The following is a 16574-nucleotide window of genomic DNA, read 5'->3' as shown; positions in this document are numbered from 1 at the left end:
CAGAAGGAACCAGACCTAAAGACTCATAAGTCCTTTAACAAGAATATTGGAATTTGGAGTGATAATTTTTATTTAGAAATTGCTTTTGCTAAGATGCTATCTATGATGTGCTGTCTAATAAAATTTATTCAAAGTTTTTCCACCTCATGAACTCCATTTTCAAAATGTTTTGAGTCATAAAGATGGATCCTTTTATATTACTTCTTTTTTACATTTTTTTTCCTTTTTAAAATGTTACTTTTGTATGTACCTTTTAGAGTCACTTTATTTATACTTCTTCAAAACATTGTTTAGGGAATCTGCTATTCTGAGCTATAAATATCTGATTTTAAAATCCCCTTTGCTTCTCTGAGTTGTCTTTTTTAGATGATAATTTTTTATAGATTCTGAGAAAAAAAGGTAGCATATGCCACTAACATACCTAATGTAGAATCATTACCAAATCACCTAATTTTGACAGTTCCTTCTAATTTCTTCTAAATCTCATTTAATAACACAAAATGAAGTAATAACATATCAGAACTGTTAGGGATTGGTCTCTGCTTTTCTGGCACCTCTAAGCATTGGAAAAAAATCCAACTGAAAGTAATTTATTCTTCCTAGTTCTTTTTTAGAGACTGTGCCAATTATTATTGCAGCACGATTCACAATAGCCAAGTTATGGAAACAGCCAAGATGCCCCACTACTGACAAATGGATCAAGAAAATGTGGTATCTATATACAATGGAATTTTATGCAGCCATGAAGAAGAACAAAATGTTATCATTCACTGGTAAATGGATGGAATTGGAGAACATCATTCTGAGTGAGGTTAGCCTGGCCCAAAAGACCAAAAATCGTATGTTCTCCCTCATATGCGGACATTAGATCAAGGGCAAACACAACAAGGGGATTGAACTTTGATCACAAGATAAACTTGAGAGCACACAAGGGAGATATGAGGATAGGTAAGACACCTAAAAAATTAGCTAGCATTTGTTGCCCTCAAAGCAGAGAAACTAAAGCAGACACCTTAAAAGCAACTGAGGCCAATAGGAGAAGGGGACCAGGAACTAGAGAAAAGTTTAGATCAAAAAGAATTAACTTAGAAGGTAACACACATGCACAGGAAATTAATGTGAGTCAACTCCCTGTATAAATATCCTTATCTCAACTAGCAAAAACCCTTGTTCCTTCCTGTTATTGCTTATACTCTCTCTTCAACAAAATTAGAGATAAGGGCAAAATAGTTTCTGCTGGGTATCAAGGGAGTGGTGGGGAGAGGGAGGGAGCAGAGTGGTGGTAAGGGAGGGGGTGGGGCAGGGGGGAGATATGACCCAAGCATTGTATGCACATATGAATAAAAAAAAAGAATCCAGTTAAAATCTCAGTGTCTTAATTTTTGGTATATGAAAATTTATTGTTACTGTATTTTCTTCATCAAAATTCACCATCTTGGTTTTCCCTTCTTGCTTTGTATAGGGCAAAACAGAGACATTGATTACTTTGCAACCTCAACATGGAACCAGGAATGTTACCAACGACATCACCTTTTCCTCCAGATCTCATACTTAGAACTTCATGGTTTTCCTCAAAGTTCAAGCAACTTCACTGGATACAGAGATGGTGATTTTCTTGTTCTTCCTGATTAGCTGGAACCTGATGTCTACTGTACTTCCTGTTGGCAGAATTTGGATGTTTGGCTTCAACCATTTCTTCATTTAGCACAATTCCCTTTGCATGGGAAGGCTGACCGAAAAGATTGGGGCTTCAGGAATGTGTCCAAATGGGCTTTCTTGTATTGTTTATCATGTCACTTGTGGTCCCATTTGTGATTATGGGGCTTCCTTGCACTAGAAAAACTGTGATACTTGCCCATATTGCCAGTGCCATAGGGCCTGAGCAAAACAGAGAAACAGTACAGGTAACTGTTTCTGTGTGTGTGTGTGTGTGTGTGTGTGGGTGGGTGGGTGTGTATACGTGTGTGTGTGATAATGGGGGTTGAACTCAACAGTGTTGCACTTGCCAGGCAAGCACTCTACTATTTGAACTACTCCACCAGCACTTTTTGCATTGGTTAATTTTGAGATAGGTTTTGGTTTTATGGCAGGGCTGGCCTGGACCATGAGCCCATGTACCTGGGGTGACAGCTGTGTACTGCCACATCCAGCTTTTTTCTGTGGGTGTGTGTGTCTTATTTTTTTCTTCCTCCTTTTATTTTTATCACTTTACATTTACTTACATGTGTATACATTGTTTGGGCTACCTCCTCCCCTCTCACCCCTAATCTCCTGCTTCCAGGCTGAGCCTGTTCTTCCCTCTTCTCTGATTTTGTTGAAGAGAAAACATAAGAGATAATAAGAAAGACATACTATTTTTGCTAGTTTGGGATAAAGATAGCTAGTTATACAGAGAGATTCCTAGTGTTGCTTCCATGCACTTGCATATTGTGATCCACATTGGTTCATTTCTACCAGACCTCTTTGCTACTTCTGGATCCCCTTCCCATAGTGGCTTTTGTTAGTTTATGATTAGTTTATTTACTCCACAACAGGGAGCAGATCAACCACATTCAAGTTTTAGGTTTCCCTCCCTTTCTTTATTTCTCCTATGTATGTGTTCTCCTCTTAGTGTGTGACCCATGTCCACTAATATTACTGCATTTGTTTTGGGTCTGTAATCCATATATGAGGGAAAACATCAATTTTTGGCCTTCTGAGCCTGGCTAACTTTGCTTAAGATGTTCTCTAGTTTCATCCACTTACTTGTGAATGATAAAATTTTATTCTTCTTTGGGGCTGAGTAAAATTCCATTGTGTATAAATACCACATTTTCTTGGTCTATTTGGCAGTTGTGGGTCATCTTGGTTGTTTCCATAGCTTGGTTACACACCTGGCTTTTTATTGGTTGAGATGGGGGTTTTGTTAACTTTTTCCCCCAGGCTTACCTCCAACCTCTATGCACCTGATCTTCACTCCCAAGTAGCTGGGATTACAGTTGTGAGCCACCACACTCAGCTGGGCAACATTCTTTTTATGCTGTATATCTAGAAACAAATACTCATTTGTTCATGTCATATTTGGATAAAGATTGCTTTCTCCAGTCTTTTATTTACTTATTAATTTGGCACTCAATTTCATAAAATCTCCTTCTTCACAAATAAATAGGAGATGGCACATATAGCGTGGTGAAAAAAAATTCTGTTTGTGCATTCTGCAGCTCAGTTGATGTGGAGAAGCTCTCAGTCAGTCCAGCATTATTGTCAGTTGCATTTAAAATATGCATCCTGAACGTTCATGGTTTTTCCTCAGGCCTTGAAACCTTATACCCACAGACACTAACAACCTACTTACTGTACATTTTCATGGCATAATTTCAGTAAATGAATCAGTGTTGCTTCCCCACTTGTACCATGTGGTCATCAGGGTAATGGCTAATTTTATGGGTCAACTTGGCTAGGCAACAGTATGGAGATAGTTTGTCAGATACTAGTATAGATTCTGTCTAAAAGGAGAGAGAGATACTAGTATTGATGTTGCTGTGAAGGTATTCTTAGATGAGATTACATTTAAATCAGTAGGCTTTGAATAGAGCAGATTCCCTGCAAAATGCTAATGGGGCTCACTCTAGTAGTTGAAATCCTAAGAGGAGCTGACTCCCCTTAGGCCCTGAGGAAGAGGGCCTTCTGCCTGTTGTCTGCCTCCATATTTGAGCTGCAGCATCAGCTCTTCCCTGGGTCAGTCTGCCCCCTACCCTGAAGATTTTGGATTTGCAAGCCTCCCCAGCCACCCAAGCCTTGAAATAAATGTTTCTCTGAGGGGAGATTTTGACAGTACAATTAATCAATCATGGCTAATGATTGCCTCTGGCCAAAATTTATCTGTAATCTTACATGTTATAATTTAAAGTAAAATTACATTTGATAGATGAGAAAACTGGAAACTCCAGAAGAAAAGAATTTATCCAACATGGTTACTGGAGGGGACATGCAATAGAGGAAAATTCAGAGTGGAGAGAGGTCTTAAAATAAGGTAAAGTATCTTTAGTTTTTATATTTTATAAAACTTATGTTTTCATGAATATGGCCTTGGAAAGGTCTTGGCTGTGTGAGAAACCTGAAAACTTAAGCTTCTGGCTACTACAGTTATACAACTTTCCTCTATTTGCTCGCTTTAAAATAATTTTTTAAAAAGAGTTAGCTATTAATGTAAATTTATTAATATATTTTCATACTACCAGAATTCATGTGTGAAATTTCCTAAAATTAACTGCAAATATTTATACTGCAAGTATGGGATCTACACATGAATAGCAAATGAAGTATCTTTAAATCACAATTTTGCAGTGACTATTTTAGAGCAGTGCAATTGAATCTTCCTTATAATTATGATAAAACTACACTAATAGCTCTCTTTTTAAAAATGGCCTTTTCTTTTTCACTCTAAGAAGGGCAGAGGAAAGCAACAAAAAAAATGTGAAACAGCCCAACTCTTGTCAGAGTAGTTGACTTCAGAAACAAAATATGAGTGGAGCCTCTCACAGTTAGTGAAATTGCCCTTGGCTTTCAAGTGGAAAGTTCAGGGAGAAAATGTTAATGAAACTGTAATGGTTGTAATAGCAACCCTAATGCTGCTGCTGCTATGTGTATGGTGTTAGATGAATGATTATCATAATCTATGACACTTTTTTTTAGTGCATTAAGGTAGAGTGAAATTGGTACTTGTGAGATCGTGATGCATTCACCTTTCTTTCTCACACTAAAATGACTTTCCTATTGATTCTAAATTGTCAGTGTATGATAGGGCCATGCACTTCTGACACAGACAATCAGACTGGCAAGAATTTTAAGTCAGTTTCAATTCTGCTTTCATTTTTCACAGGACTAAAGATGCTCTCTCTTAAGTTAGTTATTTGGCATCTTCTTATTGATTCTAAAGGAAGTTCATACATACATATGAATAATAAAAGAAAAAGGGGGAAAAAAAAAGAGAACCCATTGCCAAAGAACCAAAAAAAAAAAAAAAAGGAAGTTCATACATGAATATGAATAAGAGTCTGTGGCAGGCTGGTGCATTGGTGATGCCTCCAAACTAGGTCTTAATACTAATTTTCTTCTATAGCCTCTTCCACGAGGATTCCAGGTTTGGCATGCAATTTGCTATGGTCAGTGGACATAGCCAGTATGACAAAAGCAATACTTGTTGAGAGCATGTACTTATACTCTTGGAAAACTCTATCTTGGAACCCTGATATCATACAAACTATATTGATAGAGAAAGAGATCATGTAGCATGGCCCTGGAGGGTGAGACTCCATGTGGAGAGAGAGGCCACTTGGAAGAAAATTTCTGTGACAAATGCTTTATTCTCTCCCAACTTACAGATACAGAAGCTGAGACTTAAAGATGTTAAATATTTTCCCCAGCATTACACAGCTACTCTATAGTGTGTGGAGGACAGAGGACAATTATTAGTATTTTATATGGAATATTCAGTTTTTAAGAGATCTACAAATGGGAAATTTATTACAAGAAGAGATGAGTGTGTTGTAGCATATTAAACAGTGTGGTGCTAAGGATCACGGTATTTTGAATCAGAAAGACACAGATTAAAACCATGGCTCTGACAGCAGCATTGTGATTTTAAATGAATTAAGTAAACTCTCTGAGCCTTGGTTTCCTTATCTGTTATATGGATATTAAAACATATCTCTTCCATGTTGTTGAGAGTGTCATCTGGACAGAGGTATATTGGGGCCAGCTTATATCTACTCCAGTTGTTCCCAAATCCTGGATCAAGGACATCACATTGGTAGCTCAAAATCAGCCTTGGTGGGAGTATTCACACCAGGGAAATGGTAAAGTCTAATTATCCAAAGACTTACAGCCTATAGCCTGACAAAGTCAGATAATTGACTGGCCTAGCAAGAAAGAGCAACTCTTAGAAAACTCTTACAATGTCATACTGGATAAAAGGAAGAGAGAACTATGCTTTGTAAGTGCTAGGTACCTCTCAGAATATTCTGTTTCATTTTGTTGTGGAGCTCGGGACTGAACCCTGGGCCTTGACCATGCCCGGCAGAACCTCTACCACTGAGTTACACTCCCAGTCTTTGTCAGGGAGTTCTGAAGGGGTTCTAAGAAAAGCAGATCTATTCTGGTTGGTTGCTATTTCTGTGACAACAGGGATGTCTTGCTGTCATGAGGGTAAGAAGGCTTAGCAGATGGGCATCCAGTTGGGAATAACAAAGGGCATCAGGGAGTACCAGTGGTAAGGAAGCTGTAATCATTCATAAGAGATCGTTATAGCATTTTACAGCCACACAACCTTGGGAGAAATATTATATCTTGTTAACTTTGTAGCTGACTTTATGTATTTGTCCTTCCAGTCTCAAGAATATCAGGGCTTCCTTTGGTTTTTCAGTCTAAGTTGGTTTTCCTTTTACTAATCCAGAAATTTGCCTCACCCGTGAGTCAGGGCTTTTCACTTTGTTTCTGGAGACTCTGTTGTTAGACATTTATCAATAACACATCACTGCAAGTTTGTTTTCACATTTCTGCCATTTGAAGACTCAGTGTACATAGTCAAGTTCAGTTATGTGTAATTAATGAGAACCTAATATCTTTCTCGGTTCTTTCTTAAAGCTCCAGAGAATACTTATGTTTCACAAATTCAGCTTTAAGTATCTACCTTTGGATTACTTACACATTTCAGGGCTTCTCTGACAACACAAAAAGATTAACTTTGCTGCTTGACCAAAACATGTGTTACAAAATATTTTTTCAGAACACTGGAAACCTTTCCTCCTAGAAAAAAATTCTAGTATCTCTAGTATCTATCTTGGTCTAAAAAATTCCAAGGTTGGTGGAGTGGCTCAAGCAGTACGAGTGCCTGCCTAGTAAATGTGAGGCCCTGAGTTCAACCTTAATTCCACCAAAAAAATCCCAGATTTTCTAGCTTCAACAAATACATACATATATATATGTATGTATATGTACATATACATACACATATATGTATGTATGCACATATACATACACATATATGTATATGTGTATATATGTGTGTGAATATATGTTTACTGACCCAATGCATTTGATGAAAGAGTCAAAGTGTAGATGCAATTGTTTGGTAAAATATGAATATCCATCAGAGAACCATAGAACCATGGTGTTTTGAAATGCAAAATTGTTCTTTTCCCCTCAAATGTTATACATTTGGGAAGAAATAGAAGTTATCTCCATAATGGATGGTAAGTAAGGTAGAGAAGATCTATGACTCTAAGTGGAAGATGCATACACTATTGGAATTAAAAGGGTTCTTGGATATTATCTTAAAATTTTTGGATTACGTATGTTTAGAAATCTGAAAAAATGGATTTTTTTCCCAGAAAGATGCATATTCCCTAGGTTGTATGTACATACACACCCACTGTCACAGAATTTCAGAGAGTATTGGATTCCTTCAGGTTCATTAATATAGTCCACTCTAAGGGAAAAACTAAGATGTTTGTTTCTTTTCATTTTATTCATAAAGTTATCAAGCCAAGGCAACACACTAATTAGTGGTAGTTCTAGGGTTACAAACAACAACTCTTGCCTTAATGTATTGTTGTTACACCGTGTCTTATCTGATCTCTTTCTCTCATACCACCATCATAAGACATATAACCTACTAGGTCATTTTCTGTCTCATTATAGCAAATATTTTGAATAAGCCATACACTATAATGATTAGAACACAGAATTTGGACTTGTGCCAGCCTAGGTTCAAGGTCTGACTTTGCTTCTAACTTTACTGCTCAGCCTTTAAAGAACATTTTTTTGTGCAGTATGTGTAAAATATACAAAATGATATTTTATACATTTATACATGTTACTGTAGTGAAGCAAAATAACACATCCATCATCTTGCATAGTTACCAATTTTTGTGTGTGTGTCGGTTGCAAAGCAGCTCAAGTCTAATTTATCATTATTCCCCAAAATACTGTACAATTTTGGTATCTATAGTCCTCATATTGTATATTAGAGTTCCAGACTTATTCATCCTATATATCTTCTGTTTTGTATCCTCCCTCTCCATCTCCCCTATCCCTGATGACTACTATTTTATTCTCTGTGTACACTTGATTTTTTTAAGATTACACATATAAATGAGATCATGAAATATTTCTTTCTGTGTGTGACTTATTTTACTTAGCATAATGCCCTCTAAGCTCATTCACATTGTGGCAAGTAGAAGGATTTCTTTCTATATATATATATATATTTTCCATTATACATATGTGTATGTATATATATATATTCCATTATATATGTGTGTGTGTGTGTGTGTGTGTGTGTGTGTGTACTAATCTTTATCCATTCCCCATCAATGAGCATTTAGGCCATTTGCACATCTGGGTTATTGTGAATAATGCTTCAGTGAATCCTACCATTCATAGTGGTTTTGCATGTATTTCCTGGAGGATTGTGTTGAGCATCTTGTAATATATCTATTCACCATTTATATGTATTCTTTGGGGTAATGTCTGTTTAGTTTTATTTTTCATTGGGTTATTTATTTTTATACTATTTAGTTATATGAGTATTTTTAAATAAATTTGGATATTAATCCCTTGTCAGATAAATGGTTTGCAATTTTTTTCGATTATGTAGGCATCCATTTCATTTTGTTGATTGTTTCCTTTGCTGTGCAGAAGCTTTATAGTTTGATGTAGACCCATTTATTTATTTTTGCTTTTGTGATAGGGATTTTGGTGTAAGAGCCAAAAAATCATTGTCATTGGGAATTTCCCGTCATGTTCTCTTCTAGGAATGTTACAGTTTCTGTTTGTATTAGCTTGTTTTCCATCACTATAATACCTAAGGCTTGGTACTTCATAAGAAAAGATGTTTATTTAACTCACAGCTTAGAGGTTTAAGGGCATAACATTGGCTTTGCTGAGGACTTCATATATATTTGGATTTACTTCTGGGCTTTCTACTCTGTTCCACTGTTTATGCATCTTTTTAAAAAATTCCTGTACCACATGGTTTTGATCATGACAGCTTTGTAATATAATTTAAAATCAAGAAGTATGATGCCTCCAACTTTTTTTCTTTTTCAGAACAATTTTGTTTTTTTTATGGTACCATATAAATTTTAGTATTGTTTCCTACTTCTCTGAAGGATGCCATTGGGATTTTGGTAGAGACTGCATTGAGTTTGTATATTGCTTTAGGTATTATAGACATTTTAACAATAGTAATTCTTCTGACCCTTGAGTATAAGATATTTTTCCATTTAGTTTCAACAAACACATTCTTCATCTCATTGGTTAAATTTATTCCTAGGTATTTTACTTTTAGAAGCTAAATTAAATGGCATTATTTTCTTAATCTCTTTTTAGTTAGGTTTTTTTTGTAAAATGTTACTAATTTTTATGTATCAATTTTATGTCCTGCAACTTAATTGAATTCATTTATTATTTTCAGTAGATTTTTAAAAGGTTTTTAAGTGTCATTTGTGTTTTTCTTCTTTCTTTTAGTGTTCTATTGTGGGCACAGTGTGATATTTACAAAAGTTCTTGCAATATATTATAGTTGAATTCATCCTCTCCTTCATTTTCCTTTATCTACCTCCCCCATTCCTGGAATAGTTTCAACATGTCTCATTTTTCCATTTACATACATGTGTACACAAAATTTGCACCATGTTCACCCTCCTACACCCTCTCCCCACATCCTCCCCCATCCCATTGCTTCACTCCTCCCTCAGGCAGGACCTGTTTGTGTGTGGAATCTTTGAGACTTTTTATATTTAGGAACATATAATGTGCAAAGAGATAAAATTTAACATCTTCCTTTTTTGGCTTGAATGCTTTTCATTTGTTTTTCTTGTCTGATTGAATTTGCTAGTACTTCTAGCACTACATTGAACAGAAGTGGTGAGATCAACATTCTTGCCTTGTAACAGACCATAATGGAAAAACTTTTAATCCTCCTCAAATGATACAAATTGTGAACTTTTAATAAATGGTCTTTATTATGTTAATGACATTTCTATACCAAAAAATTTTAACCTTTCTAAGCTTAAATTTTATTATTGGGATGTATGGAGAAAGTAAGGGAATTGAAGAATTGTAGAAATTAAATGAAGTAATATGAACTAAGTTGTGCAATGCCTAGCACATAATAAGTACTAAATAAACATTAGTTATCATCACCACTACCACCATCATCATTACAAAATACAAGATTCAAAATACTTTGTAGTTCTTAGAAAATACTAGATTCAAAATAATCAGATGAAGTATTACCTTGTGCTTTCTCCTTCTCATAAGTTGAGTCATCTGAAACGCTCTATAAAAGGAGTTGAAGACCAGAAAAGAAGTTGAAATCTAACGACAGAGTTCTGACCATTCTGCATGTTGCTTTGCTCTGTTTCAAAATAATGTGTGTACAACATGATTTTGTTTTTAAATTGTCTATCTGTATATGCATTTTTGGGGTTTGAACTCAGGGTCAATACCTTGAGCTACTCCAGCAGCCCTTTATTGTGATGGGATTGTTTTTGAGATTGGATCTCGTGAACTATTTACCTGGGGTGGCTTCAAACCACAGTCCTCCTGATCTCTGCCTCCTGAGTAGCTAGGATTACAGGCATGAGCCACTGGTGCCCAGCTATATGTACATTTTTAATTGAAATAAAATTGACATGACAAAGTGCACAGATCTTCAATGTTTAATTTGAGGAATTTTGACAATTGTGTTCATTCCTGTAACTATTCAAAGCATGATACAGTATTGTTTCTCATTGTACAGAAACTTTCTTTTTTGTTCCTTTCCAGTCAGTTTCTCTCCTAATTCCCCATCACAAACACAATTGACTCCATTCTCATAAATTGCTTTTACCTGTATTTGGATTTCATATAGGTTGAACCATATATTGCATATATTTTTGGATTTGGCATCATTTGTTTAACAAACGTGTTTTAGATTCATCTCTGCTGTGGCATCTGACAGCAGTTTGCTCTTTTTACTGCTGACATCATTCCATTTATCAACATACTATAATTTGCATATTTTCTATCTGTGGACAATTGGGCATTACAATTAAAACACAAATACTTTTTGTTCTGTTTTTTTCTTCTTTACTCTTGAAGGATGATTTCCCTGATATGCTGCATAAAGCAAATGTTCTGAGTACAGATGAGAAAAGTGGTTGGGGAGTTGAGGCTTTCATGGCACAGGATGTCGCCATATTAACATTGTAAAAATCATATTGTAAAAATCTCCAGTTTATTCACCACCTAGAGAATTCTTAGTCCATGGAGTACTAATAGATGTTTGAAACACTTTTGAATTAAATACAAAATTTTACTTCTTAGTGTTGAATGTAGGTACTAAGTAATTGGTTGGTTCATCAAAAATGATTGATGATTTAAAGGAAATATATTATTAAAAATAAACGAAGACTTGGGATGGTTTGATGTGCTTATAATCCCAGCATTTGTGAGGCTGGGGCAGGAGGATGAAGGGTTTGAGGCATACATAGGATACATAGTGAGATTCTGTTTAATGAGAGAAGGAGAGAGAGAGAGAGAAAGAGAGAAAGAGAGAGAAAGAGAGAAAAGGAAGGAGGGAAGGAGAGAGGGAGGGAGAGAGAGAAGGAGAAACTTATGGGGGATCATCACATTTAAAATCACAAGGATCAAGTTGGCCATTAGTTGTCTAATGCCGCATAACAAATCATCACTGGTTTAGTAGCTTAAAACAATACATGCTAATTGTCTCTGAGTTTCGGATTAGAAGTGTGAGCATGTCTTTGTTAAGTCCTTTACTTAGATATTTACAAGAATTTAATAAGCTTTTCAGCTTGCCTGTGTTCTCATTTTTGGGCTAGTTCTGGAAGAGTCTGCTTCCAAGCTGATCCTAACTCTGGTTGTTCACAGTGATAATTTACTTGTGGCTATAGGATTCATGACAACTATTTTCTTCAAAGTCAGCAGTGGAGAGAGAGTGAGGGTCTCTAGCAAAATAGAGTACTAGAATGTGTAGTCATGGGATCGACATTTCATGACCTTTGCCATATTCTGTTTATTACAAGCAAGTCACAAGTATTATCCTCACTTAAGGACAGGGGATTTTGCAGGATATGAACACCAAGAGACAGAGATCATGAGGCCACCTATAGGATTATCTGCCCCACAATAAGTTATGTGTATAACTTGCAAATAATCTTTTGCTATTAATCCCATCAGTTGCTATTTATGTTCATCATCTATCACTTGGAATTAATGTAACTAATAATAAAAATAGTTCATGTTAATACTGGTAGTATATGTGAAATTTTCTTCTTTAAAAAAAGGATCTAGCTGACTTATCTATTTATACTGAAAGCTGTTGAATAACGGGATGTGGGAGGAAATGAGTAAGGAGAGAAATAGAGGGGGTTGAACTGACCAAAGTAAAGTATATTCACTTCTGGGATACACTGAGAAACCCTTTTGAATACTGACTTTGGAATTCAAAATGAAAGACAGGACTATAAAATAGGTAACAGCATATGTGGTACTTGTGGAGGGGGCAGGGTGAATGGAGGAGATGAAGTTGAGGAAATATAGTTGACGGACTTCATATACATACACAAAATAGTCATTTTTTTGTGAGACTACAGTTTACACAAATGATTTTTTTTATGGCAATAGGATTTGAACTCAGGGCCTCATGCTTGCTAAGCAGGCACTCTACCACTTGAGCCATTCCACCAGCCCTACATGCATGAAATAGAAAGATGAAACTTCTTGCAATTCCTTTAAGTAGGGTGGGAAGAGAGTTGTATGGGGGAGATGGTGCAGCAATCTTACCAATGTACACTGTAAGGTTATTTGGAATTGGCACAATGAATCCCCATGTACTAATATATACTAATAAAATGAAAAAATATCTAACAGCTAGATGTGGTGGTGCATACCTATATTCCAGCAAGTAGCTGGGAGGCTGAGGGAAGAGGAGTGAAAGTTTAGGCCAGACTGGCAAACTTAGTGAGACCTGTCTCAAAATAAAATTTATAAAAGGGACTGTAGCTGTAGCTCAATGACACAACTCTTGCCTAGCATTCATGAGGCCCAGTATGGTATGTATGGGGTATATATGTTTATCTAGCTTAACTTGAAGAAAACACTGGTTTATAAAACGTGGGATGAACCAACAAGTGTTGGCGAGGATGTGGGGTAAAAGGAACCCTTGTACACTGCTGGTGGGAATGCAAGCTAGTACAACCACTCTGGAAAACAATATGGAGGCTTCCATATTGTTGCCATATGATCCAGCAATCCCATTCCTGGGGATACACCCAAAGGAATGCAACACGGGTTACTCCATAAACCTGCACATCCAAGTTTATTGCAGCACTATTCACAATAGCCAAGTTATGGAAAGAGCCAAAATGCCCCATTACTGATAAATGGATTAAGAAAATGTCATTTTTATACACAATGGAATTTTACTCAACCATGAAGAAGAATGAAAACTTATCATTCACAGGTAAATGGATGGAATTGGAGACCATCAACCTGAGTGAGGTTAGCCAGGCTCAGAAGACCAAAAATCGTGTGTTCTCCTTCATATGTGGACTTTAGATCTAGGGCAAATGCAATAGACCTATAGTGTTGTTGGACTTGGGTCACATGTTAAGGGGAGAGCACCTACAGGAAGAATGGGGATAGGTAGGAGACCCAAAACTTGAAAGTGTTTGATATCCCCTCTGCAGAGGAGCTATTACAGTAAACTTAAAGCGGCAGAGGTCAACATGAGAAGGTGACCGGGAAGTAGTGAAGAGGTCAGGTAAAGATGAAACAATTCGAGTTGTAATACACTTGTGCGTGAAAGCAATGCTAGGAATCTCTCTGTATAGCTATCCTTATCTCAACTAGCAAAAACCCTTTGTTTTTCTTATTATCGCCTATGTCTTCTCTACAATAAAATTGGAGAAAAGGGCTAAACAGGTTCTGCCTGGAAGCAAGGGGGGTGGGGAGCAGGGGAGAGAAGTGACCCAAATAATGTATGCACATATGAATAAATGAATAAAGAAAAAAATGTGGGATGATCAATATAATTAATTCTTTAGTGTTGACATGAAAGTATTTATATCACTTTACTAGTTTCTTAGGGTTGCTGTAACAGATCATGCCAATCTTGATGGCTTAAAATAATAGAAATTTATTCTCTCAAAATCCTGTAGCCTAGAAATTCAAAATGAAAACCTCAGTAAGACCAGGCTCCCTCTGAAGGTTATGGGATATCCTTCCTTCTTTCTGGTGGTTCCTTGAAATCCTCAGTGTTGCTTGGATTGTACATGTATCACTTTGTTCTTTACCTCCATTGATTATTATTACATGGCATTTTCCCCTGTGTGTAGTCTTATGAGCTATTGGAATAGGGGTTTTGCTACTCTAGTATGACCTAATTTACCTTAATCAATGTCATTTGCAATGACATTGATTTCAAATAAGTTCATATTAAAAATTTAGGAAGGATATAAATTTTGAAGGAAGTCTTTTCAACCCAGTCAACCCATATGGTTTCCTGGCAGCAACTTTGTATGGTAGGTAGTTTCTGAAATAGCTCTCAAAAATCCCTATCTCATAGTAGTCACATCCTTGTGTAATACCTTCATCTTTTCTATGTGCTAGATCTAGTGGCTTTCTTCCAAGAAATAGAATAGGCAAAATGTTTTGAGATGTCACTTTGAAATTATGTTGTAAAGGTCTGTGATTTCCATCTTTCCTGCAGGCTCTCTGGTTCTTATCACTCACTTGCTCAGATAAAGCAAACTGTAATGCTGTGAGCTATCCTGTGGACACAACTGCATGGTAAAGAACTGATGGCGGGGGCTGGAGATGTAGCTCTGTGGTGGAGTGCTTGCTTAGCATGCTCAAGGCCTTGGGATTGATCCTTAATGCCACAAAACAAACACACAAATAAATAAACAAAAGGAGAACTGATGGTAGTATCAAGCTTATAGTTAATGAGGAACAGAGCCCTCACACCAACAGATTTCAAGGAACTGAATCCTGCTAACAGTCACTTGTATGAGCATAGAATAGTTCCACTAACTGTGATTTTAAACATGATTGCAGACCCAGCGGAAGCTTGGCCGCAGTCTTGGGAGAGGTTCAGAGGATCCAACTGTGTCTGGATATGTAAAACCTGAACTTGCCTCACGGGGACCACGAGGCTGAATCCAGATGAATGAAGTGATATGCAGGTGTGCAGCACTGCAGAGAACTACCCTCTCACAGATCCTCAGTCTCTCCAGCACGTGTTTGAGCATTGTTCATCTCGGGTCCTCTCTGTGTACTGCGTAGTTAGGTCTATGATGGCTCTATTTGTACTGAACATGTACAGATTTTCTTTTTTGTCATTATCCCTAAACAACATAGCATTATAATTATTTATACTGCATTCAATATTATAAGTTATCTAGAGATGACTTAACTGTATGGGAAGACACACATACATCAGATGCAAATATACAAATTTGGTATCCATAGGAACTAATCCCCGGTATACTGAGGGATGACTGTATTGTTAACTGGTGACACTAAATTTTGGGGTAATTTGCTACACTTTAGTAGAAAACTAATACACACCATTTATGTATTGTTTTCTGCATCATTTTCAACAAATGAGAAACTTGGGGATGTATTTTGCATTTTCTTTCATTTAAAAATGGTAAGTGCAGTCTAGTTGTAGTTTAATGTAATAAAGCATAACAATGTCACTGTTAGCTTTCCATGGGTGATTTAATAATTTTAGGTGAAATTCTTGCCTTTCATGAGTTTTGAAGAAAATCCCAGAAATTTGGCCATTAGAGTTCAGAGTTAATGGTATTATTATAGCCACATCAACAACTTAATTATGCTTTGTGTTTGCTTTTAACTGAAGTGCTAGTGCTTTTGTTCTGAATAATAGAAATAAATGTAAAAATATTCTGTTTTCCTGGTTTATATTAGTTGGATATAGTTTTGTTATTGTCTTCTGAAGTTTGGGGTTTCTAATAACAAAACAATCATTTGACATACCACTGTTTGTTTGTTTCTGTTTATTCTGAAAGAACTAGAAAAGTTAATTTTCTTACGAATTTTTTTTGTGTGTTTTCAATCTAAAGGCTAGAGGAACACTTGGGCATTTTTAAATAAATCACCTAAAATATTACCTTCCTTTAGGATAAGGCTGAAATATTTTCCAAGTGAGACAACATCAGAATTTTATGTTCTATACCCTGATTAGTGCCCTGATTAGTGTCATATTAATGTGTGTCTATTTACAAAATATATCCATAATATTCATACATGATAGCAACTGACCAATGCTATATGAGGACATTTTCATGTACATTTTGTGTAGAGCAATATGGTTATTGTCTCCTATAACAACAATAAGAAAAGGCTACATTGACCTATTGTGTAAAGACTTGAGAAAAGGAGAATTGAATATACATGAGTTTCATTTTGATTGTCTAATTACTCACTTTATATGGGTACCTTTAAAAGTAAAGACAATGGTAGTGGATCTGGTGGTACACTAAGAGTTGAAAACAATATTT

At 36.2% G+C, this 16574-nt stretch overlaps 1 long non-coding RNA gene across 6 annotated transcripts in view; it reads left to right on the top strand.

Moving 5' to 3' along the window:
• LOC141424161 (uncharacterized) overlaps window positions 1-16052 on the top strand; it is a 133555-nt gene extending 117503 nt beyond the window's left edge. Inside the window, exons 2-6 of one of the 6 annotated variants that reach the window (XR_012449085.1) lie at window positions 639-811; window positions 1463-1904; window positions 3908-4012; window positions 14759-14838; window positions 15106-16052. This is a non-coding gene — a long non-coding RNA (uncharacterized lncRNA). Of the gene's footprint in view, window positions 1-603; window positions 812-1462; window positions 1905-3907; window positions 4013-14758; window positions 14839-15105 lie in introns of all 6 variants that reach the window. The other 5 variants (XR_012449086.1, XR_012449084.1, XR_012449089.1 and 2 more) reach the window with 5 other exon arrangements.
• The last annotated feature ends 522 nt before the right edge of the window (window positions 16053-16574 follow it).

The sequence above is a fragment of the Castor canadensis genome, chromosome 6 (genome assembly GCF_047511655.1).
Source record: "Castor canadensis chromosome 6, mCasCan1.hap1v2, whole genome shotgun sequence".
Taxonomy (NCBI): domain Eukaryota; kingdom Metazoa; phylum Chordata; class Mammalia; order Rodentia; family Castoridae; genus Castor; species Castor canadensis.
This window is presented reverse-complemented; position numbering and strand designations above follow the sequence as displayed.